This window comes from Pteropus alecto, unplaced genomic scaffold, assembly GCF_000325575.1.
Source record: "Pteropus alecto unplaced genomic scaffold, ASM32557v1 scaffold5, whole genome shotgun sequence".
Taxonomy (NCBI): Eukaryota; Metazoa; Chordata; class Mammalia; order Chiroptera; family Pteropodidae; genus Pteropus; species Pteropus alecto.
In genome coordinates, this window is record NW_006441953.1 from 31,879,057 (window position 1) to 31,887,688 (window position 8,632).

An 8,632-nucleotide genomic window follows, 5' to 3' on the forward strand; every position below is an offset into this window, starting at 1 on the left:
CTCTCACAGCAGATTCCCCAGGCAGAGCCGACAGGGACAGACCGAGGACAGCAGTGAGCAGGCCGAGCAAGCCCTGTGTCCACCTGCGCTCCCTGACCGGCCCCCAGCCTCGCTCAAGCCCCGGCCTCGGCTGCCTCACTGCACCCCCAAATGACGAGGAAAGACAGGGAACAATTTCCTAATCGACAAACGGGCCTTGTCGCAGGCCTCCCAATGCCATTCCTCCGCCCGCTGCAAACGCCCCCACTCCTTACGGGGTTCAGACGAAGCGCTGGCCTGTCCTTCGTCCCGTTTTTCCACTGAGGCTGAAAGGAATCTTTCTGCCCTCCATGTCTTTCTCTGTCACTCCCAGGAGGACAAGAAAGCTTGCAAGCGCGGGAAGTCCTGGGCGCCGGCTTCGGCACAGAGAGGGAGAAGCTGTGAGCCTCAGTCCCGCACACGGGCGGCTGGCGGCGGACCCCATTTAGAAGCAGGGTGCAGGGGTGGCCAGAGGAGGTCGTGCGGACAGGAGGGCCCACCCGTCATGACCCCACATGGCCCCTCACTCCCAGGGCCAAGAAGGGCATGGCGGGCTGAATGGTGGCCACAGAGACGGCGGGTCCCAATCCCAAGAACCGGGAAATGAGACCTCTTCTGGAAAAAGATACTTCGTAGATGGGGTTAAGTTAAGGATTCTGAGGTGAGGAGGTGAGCCTGGATCAGTCAGGTGGGCCCTAAACGGAATCACGCGCGGGACACGGAGGCAGAGGGAAGAAGGCCCCGTAAAGACAGAGGCAGAGATGGCACCGATGCGGCCACCAGAAGCACGAAGCAGGAAGGACGCCCCCCAGACCCCCCAGAAGCAGCGCGGTCCTGCCCGCCCCTCGATCTGGACTTCTGGCCTCCAGAACTGAGCGAATAAGTCTCAGCTGTTTTAAGCCACCCAGGTTGTGGTGCTTTGTTGCAACGGCCACCGGAAACTCATACAGGGGGCCAGGAAACCTGCCCCGCCCAGGCCCAGGCCCAGGCCCACGCCCACCTCGCAGGGAGGAAGCCGACTGGCTGCTCAACACTTAACTCCCCTGAACCGGCCTTCTGGGCTGGACACCAGCAACCAGGGACACGGGGCTCAGGCAAGCGGGGCGCTCTGGGCACCTCACTCTGCCCGAGTGCCTCCCTGGGAAAATGTGTCCTGGGTCTGGCTTTGCTGGACTGTGCTCAGGCGGAGTCCCGGAGACCATGGCTTGGCACACAGTAGGGGCTTGATATAGGTGAGCTACGTGAAGGCCTGAGCTGCCCACCCGACATATACCCACTCACAGCAGTGACGCTGCAAGCCTAGACATGCCACCGTTAGCACCATCGCTAAGGGTTACCGAGAACCTCTGTCAGACACAGCTCCCCACTGTTTTACACACATTATACTCATTAACCCTACGACGGCCTTATTATTAACCCTGCTTTATAGGTAGAAACTGCAGCGCAGAAAAGTAGTTTGCCCAAGGTCAAACTAGGTCACAGAGATGAGGTCTGCATCTTTGCCTCTAAGCCCTCAGTGGAGCCGAGGCCGAGTAAACTTGCGCCAGGCCCAGGGGTCATCCGCCTCTGGGAGGTCAAAGAGCAACACCTGGTCCTCACCCTCCAGGGGATCCCAAGGACGGTGACAAGGAACTCAGCCTCTCCTGCCACCGTGCTCGTCAAAGCCCTTTACGGGCGAAGATGGGCCTCTGCTCAAGCTAACACTCAGGAGAGCCAGCCCTGGGCTTTGCCTTCGCCAGGACCTGTCTCGGAAAAGCTTTGTTTTAGGCTAGAGTGGCTCACTCCCTGATTATTTGACTCTCCGGATGAGAAACAAACCCCAGAGATCGACGCCCGGCTACTAATCAACAGACTACGACTCGCAGTCCATCGGTGCAGTGGGAAAGCATCCCGCATGCTCCAAGTGGCAACCAGGTGCAAAACACAGCTACGGGGAGGTGCCAGTGCGAGGGCGAACAGGCGGACACTGCGGGGAGTCAGTTCCCGCGAGAGAAGACGGCTGCAGTGGGTGCGATGGTCAGACGCACGTCGCACGAGTGACAGGCACTCAGGCGCCACGCCGCAGTCATCCCGGCTGCGAGTCCCGGAATGGAGTCTGGGCATTGCGGGGTGCCGGACAGTGAGGGGGACATCCCAGCATCTCAGAAAGGAGGCAGCTGGAGAGAGAGGAAGCCCCGAAGTCTGTTCGTGAACTCTGCGCAGGTCCTTGGCCAGCCCCGAACTGTCCGCACAGGAGAATCCAAGAAGCAGAAGCAGGCAGATGGCAGGCTGGGCACAGCAACTGGAGATGACGGCAGAGGCTTCAGGTTGAGTCCAGACAAATTAACTTCCAGAACAAAAGTCAACACTCATCACCAAAAAAAAAAAAAAAAAAAAATCACTACAATGGATCATCCATGATGTCCAGTACAATCAAATATTACTGGATGTTCAAAGAAACCAGAAGATGGGACCCACAGTCAAGAGAAAAAGAGGCCAACAGAATTGACTCTGAGATAACCCGGTGGTTGAAATTAAGGCAGCTAATATAGTATGATCAAGGACTGAATGTAAAACATGGTCGCAGTAAGCAGGTGGCATATCTCAGTAGAGAAATGGAAGCTCTAAAAAAGAAGCCAGTGAAAATTCTGGAAATAAAATCTATAGTGACGAATTTGGAAACTCACCAAGTGGATTTAATAGCAGACTGGAGACAGAGAAAGGGAGAGTTAACTTGAAGGCAGATCAATAGAAATGATCCAACATGAAAAACAGACAAAAGTTATTTTAAAAATGGACAGGGCGTGAATGCCCAGTGGAACATTATCAAACATCAAGTATAAATGTAATAGTAATACCCAAAGGACACGAAAACAGATGGGGTAGAAAAATATTTGAAGAAACAATGACCCAATTTTTCCCAAACTTGGTGAAAAATTATAAACATACATCCAAGAAGCTCGACAAATCCTGAGCAGGACAAATACAAAGAAAACTCCCATAAGCACATCACCTTCCAATTGCTGAAAGACAAAGAGAAGATGTGGAAAGCAGCGTCAGCGACAACTCGCAGGGACAACACACTGTGACAGGGCTAAGTTCTCACTACAAATACAGGCAGCCAGAAGACATCGGAACGACATGGTCAGAGGGCTGGGAAAAAGACACTGGCGACCCAGAATTCTACATCCAGCAAGAAGATCCTGGAAAAGTAGAAGAAAATACAGACATTTCAGATAAGTGAAAACTGAGAGAATTTGTCATTCACAGGCAAGGAATGCTCAAGGAAGTGTTTCAAGCTGAAGAGAAATGATACCAGATGGAAACTCAAATCTACAAGAAGGCATGGAGCACACCAGAAAATAGTGAAAATGTGACCAAATATTTAAAAATACTGTTTTTTCTTAAATTCTGTAAAATACATATGACTTTTCAAAGCGAAAATTATAACGCGGTGTTGTGTGGTTTACAACACGCAGACGTAACATGAATAATGACAACAGCTCAAGGGGAGATAAAGGGAATTTACTATTATAAAATTCTTACACTTTATATAAAATGTTACAAAACTTACACTAAACATACGACAATAAGATACATCTTTTAGACTATTAAAGAGTAATGCAAAGAAGTATACCCAAAAAGTCAACAGAAAAATTAAAATAGAATACTAAAAAATGTGGTGCATATATGTTACACATACACACGTGTATGTTACATGAATATACATACATACATGTGTGTGAACACATATATGTACACATTCAATCAACCCAAAACAAGACAGGAAAGGAAAAACAGCAACGACACAAAATAGGACAAACAGAAAACAAATGGTAAACACAAATCAGGCATATTGATATTCACGTGACATGGAAATGGAAAACTATCCAATAAGAGCGAGGAGTGGGTGGCAGAGATGCAACAAAGCTGCAGAACATCACAGCTGTCAAAGCCAGCGACAGGTCCGTGGCAGTTCACTATAACCTTCCATTTATTCTGCACCTATTCAATATTTTCTACAATGAACACTTAAAATTGGATTTAAGAGTATTCTAAATATTATTTATGTCCAACCCCCTGAGCTGCTATGGAAAAAATTGTACTTATTGTTTATTTATTAGCTAATAAAAGTCTTCAATTTGGGAGATATTTAAACACTAAAAAATGTAAGTGGACAAAACATTCACATTCAAAAGCAGAAACTATCGGACTGGATAGAAAAGCAAGACCCAAGGAACTACATGCTTTATAAGCGGCTGACCTTGAATACGAGGACACAGACGGGCCGAGAATGAAAGAATGGAAAAGCCACACCGTGCGAACAATAAACATGGGAAAGCTGCAGCCGTCTTAATGTCAGACAGAACACACTTCGACACAAAAGCTCCGTTCATCAGGAAGACAGAATCACCAAAAATGAGTGATTACAGAGCTTCATACTTGAACCAAACCTGAAAGAACTAAAGACAGAAAGAGGCCAAGCCACAGCCAATGTCAGAGATTCTAACACCTGCCTCAGCGACTGTTAGAACTGAGTCCTCACAGTCAGTGCTAATACAGGAGACGGGAACACAGTGCGCTGCCCTTCTACGTGCCAGGAAGTTTCGGGTGTTTGAATTTAGCCACTGATGATTCTGAGAGAAAAAAAAAATCATGCCTGGTGTCATAGAGGATATACTCTAGTGAAAATAGAAGGGAAAAAAAGGAAAAAATTTTTAAAAAGAATAAAAACTCAAAGTAGCCTCAATTATTATCTTCTAAAAGATAAGATCTTATAACTCAAAATGAACAAGGTATTATTTTGAAAAGTAGAAAAGGGAAATCAAAATTAAAGAGGACTCTTGAAAAATAAAAAGGATAATGGAATAAAACAATAAAAGGAAGGGTTGGAAGACAATGGAAAACAATCTCTCAAGAGCAAGACAAACATCAAAGACCAACGAGAGGAGAAAGAAAGATCAGGGGATCACGAGTCAACCCAGGAGCTGTAACCTGCAAAGAAAAGGGGTTCGGGAAAGAGAAGGCACGAAACTGAACAGAGCAACACAAACGGCCAGTCCGCAGCCTGAAGGGCCACCACGTGCCCAGCGCAACGATGAGAACAAGCACCATCACGGGACACCGCAGAACACCGGGAACAGGAGCCGCTTCCACGCGCTTCCTGGGGCCAGATCCCACGCAGAGAACGGAAGTCTGCATGGCAGCAGAATTCCCACCGGTACCGGAAGCCGAACACAGTGAAGCGACATCTTCAGAACGCCGAGCGAATTCTTTTAAGGAGAATTCTATACCCAGCTAAACTAAAACTATACCCAGCTGAAGAGGAGAGATGTTTTTAAAATCACAGACAAAAGAGAAATCTATGTAATGTTTCTTAGTCATCAGCAAGAGGAGGAGCCCAGACGGAAGGGAGGGGTCCGCAGCGCAGGCCCGCCGTGGGGCGGCAGCTGTGCGCCGGTTCCCCTGGGACCAGATCGGACCGGGGCAGGAAGCGGGACAGCAGCGGAGAGGGGTCCCGGCGCCACCCCCGGGCGTGCTGGCTCGCGCGCAGGCCGGAGTTGCGCGCGCGCGCTGGGGGCTCAGAATGAACATAAAAAGGTGAGCGGCGACCACTGGTTTAACCAAGAGAAGCGGTGTGATTACGTCAGCAGATGCAGGGAGAGGAAGCGGTGGCGAGCAGAGAGGAACGCTAAAGCTTCCTCTGCACCCGAGAGAAATCAACAGACGTCCACATCCACGCACTTTAAAACGGCAGATTCAACGGCACCACGGCCTGACCACGACTGCCCCCGGGAGACCAGCAGCGGAGCGGGGGCTACTGTCTGATTTCGAAATCCTTAGGCTGAGCTTCAGCTGGGGTCCTGGAGGAATAACCAAGGCCACTGTTAAGGGACAAAAACAAGATGTAGAAAAAGAAATGGAAGTGGCATGGTGTGCGTGTGTGTGCGCGTGTGCGTGCACGCATGCGTGTCTGCATATCTATAAATGACTGTGACCAAGGAAAAAGGTGGGGAAGGACAGGCATCTGGAAACCACCATGATTACAGGGTTGGGAACAGCGAGGCCATTGGAAAGGAGAGGGAGGAGAAACAGGACAAACGATCTGTTTGCTCTGAGAAAGCTCTAGCACAAGGGCTCCTTGCCTGGAGCACAGGGTCTCCTTCACAGATGGGGAACTTCTGACACGGCGAACCCCCTGGAAATCACAAGGAAACCTGTGTCCATGTTAAAATCACACGTGCATGTGTGTATGCCGAAGAGAGACTAGTTTTCATCAGATGGCCAAAGGAGCTAGCAGCCAGCAACCCCCAAAAACTAAAGAGCAAGTGATCTACCAGACCTGAACCCCGAGCCCGGCTCATCTTCTTTCCTGGGCCCTTTGCCGGGGCGGCTCCAGCCTCTCCTCCAGGGCAGGGCAGGGAGACCTCAAGGCCCTCTGGACCCAGGAGCGGTGGCAGCCCCTCGGACTGGGGAAGGCGTGCAAGACGGCTGCCGCTCTCCAGCACAGAGACGGAAGAACCACAGTCCCTTCAGAGATAAAGCCAGGGGCACTGTGGTGGGCTGAAGGGTGGTCCCCAAACCCATCAGGTCCTGGCCCCTAGAACTGTGAATGCCACCTTCCAGGGAACAGGAGCTTTGCAGGTTTGCTGAACGTGAGGATCCTGAATTAAAAGATGATGTGGGTGACACAGGGGGTCCCGAATGTGACTGCAGGTGTCCTTGTGGAAGGGGGGAAGGAAGGCGGGGTGGGGGGAGAGTGATGTTGAAGACAGAAGAGGAAGACAGAATGCACCACGATGGAAGGGGGGAGGTGGGCACTGGGCGTAGGGCCTGGCCAAGGGCTGCGGACAGCTTCCGGAGGCTGCAAAGGGCCGGAGCAGGTCCCCGGGGCCTCCCGAGGCTTCACCTGGGTTTCAGCCCAGTGAGACCCATTTCGGACTTCCGGCCTCCAGAAGCATGAAGGGGTAAATTTCTGCTGCTGAAGCCCCAAAGTGGGTAGTAATTTGTTTCAGCAGCCACAGGAAAGTCACACAAATGCTTATAAGAATGCCACCGATTCGACAGAAAGGAAAATGCTCTGGCTCGCAGCTGGGTGTGCTCACGCACAGCGCGTCCTGTCCTAACACCTCGCTTTCTCCTTCCACCTGACCGTTTTGCTTGGTCCGTTTCGGACAAAGATAAATGTCAAAAGACAGTAAAATCAGAAAGGAACACAGCAGCGCCCTGCGCTGTGCGGCGGGCTGTGGGCCTCCCCTCCTCCTGTGATTCCTTCACCGCCGGCTGGAGCCGCCCCACCTCCCAACGTCGCCTCCCCACCTCCAGTCTCTCCTAGGGCTGGGGCCACCTCCTCGGGCCGCACTAGGCCCTCAGCTGCCCCTCTGCCTGGCCGCTGCCGCCTTCCCCTCAGTCGCCCTCATTCTAGAAAGGGAAAAATGAGGCCTGCCCCTGCCCTTGGGGCCCAGGAGCCTCCAGCCCCCTGGGCACTTCCGTCCTCCCTCCCGACCTCCTCACGACACTGCCGCCCTGAGCCCTCCAGCCACCTACTCCTGCCCTCCCCACGGCCGAAGTCAGGTCTTTCCTCCGCCCTCGCGTTTGGTGACCTCTGGCCTCCAGCCACTGTGGTCCTCCTCTGCCCTGCCCAGAGATGTCCCTCGTCAACAGCCGCCCGGTGCCGTAGGGGTGGACACCTCAGCGCCGGGCGTCCCCACCTGAGGGGCATCCCTGAAGCGAGGTGCTGTGCGGGCACTTCGAGCCCACTATCTCAGGTCTCAGAACCACGGAGTGGGAGGCGTTGCTGTGAAACGTCACACTGTGACAACCGCGTTTCTACAGGGAAACTTTACACACGCTCTCTCGCCGGCGCCCCGCCCCCCAGCAGGACTCCTCCCACTGCCCGGCCCTCCGGCCCCGCCCCCTCGGCCCGCGCCCCCTCCAGACTCGTAGGGGCCGCCTGTCTTCCACCCTCCTCCGGGCCCTTTTGTCTGCCCACCTCACTGTCCCCCTCCTCACTGTACCCCCTTCGAGGTACAGCAGGCCGCGGCCAGGTGGGCAACCGTCCCTGACCGTGCTGTGGGCTCCGCGCAGACCCACTCATGACCTGCCCGACGCGGGTCCCACTACGGACCGCGCCCGCCAGTGAGGAAACGGAGGCATAGACGGGGGGGTCGCCTGCCCAAGGGCACATCCCTGGAGGGCGGCCAGGCAGGTGCCAAGCCAGGAGGCCACTCTGGGGCCTCTGCCCACACCTCACAACTCTGGGGACATTGTCCACACCTCACAACTCTGGGGACACCCTGTTCACACCCCGCAACTCTGGGGGCACCGTGTCCACACCTCACAACTCTGGGGACACCGTGTTCACACCTCGCAACTCTGGGGACACCGTGTCCACGGCCCACCACCCCCGAACCGCAGCGGAGCTCGGGCCGAGGGACCGGCAGGCGACACCGTGTCCACACCTCGCAACTCTGGGGGCACCATGTCCACGGCCCACCACCCCCGAACCGCAGCGGAGCTCGGGCCGAGGGACCGGCAGGCGGCCGCAGTTAATTTCCAGAGTTGGGGTCTCGGGAGACCGCCTGCGCCCGAACAATGCGGCGCCTGCCAGTTCGGGACGGCCCGGAAACCAGGG